Below are 697 nucleotides of genomic sequence, written 5' to 3' on the forward strand. Positions count from 1 at the left end.
TATATATGTATATATATATTTTTTTCATATCAAGGATCTAAATTTTCCTATATATGTAGGACCATAATGGGACTTAGAAAGATGGTATAAATGAATCCAAATCTTAAGTATGTATTGAGGACCAAATAGAAAAGAAATCATTAAATTTGATGTTAAACATGAAAAGCATATACAATTTATAAGCAATATATTACAACAGAGGGAAGAAATGTAATAAAAAAAAATTTTGGAAAAGAATACATATTAAATGTAAATTATCATTATTACTAAGGTACATATAAAATATTTGGTTATATTTGTTGAGTGGAACTTTACTTATTTATTTTATTGGATAATGAAAACCATGTATTAAAGGGCCTTCATAGGTTTACTGACTATTTCAGTCTTCAAGATCTTATGTTCTTTCATTCAATTTTTTTAATGAAGCATTTATTGAATACTTAACATTTACCAGTCACTAGGGGTACAATGATGATTAAGATTACATACTTGCTTTCATAGAGCTAATCTTTTCTTTCCTTGGTAATTTTTTTTCAGGTTTTGGTATCCGGGCTATGCTGTTCTTTTCTTGATTTATTGGAAGCATGTATTTTAGTAAAGATTTACATTATTTTTTTCCTTAAAATGTGTGTAACATCGTTTTTATTAAAGAAGTTTTTATACTTTTATTGACTATATGATGACTCTAATCCCATTT

Source organism: Dasypus novemcinctus, chromosome 15 (genome assembly GCF_030445035.2).
Source record: "Dasypus novemcinctus isolate mDasNov1 chromosome 15, mDasNov1.1.hap2, whole genome shotgun sequence".
Taxonomy (NCBI): domain Eukaryota; kingdom Metazoa; phylum Chordata; class Mammalia; order Cingulata; family Dasypodidae; genus Dasypus; species Dasypus novemcinctus.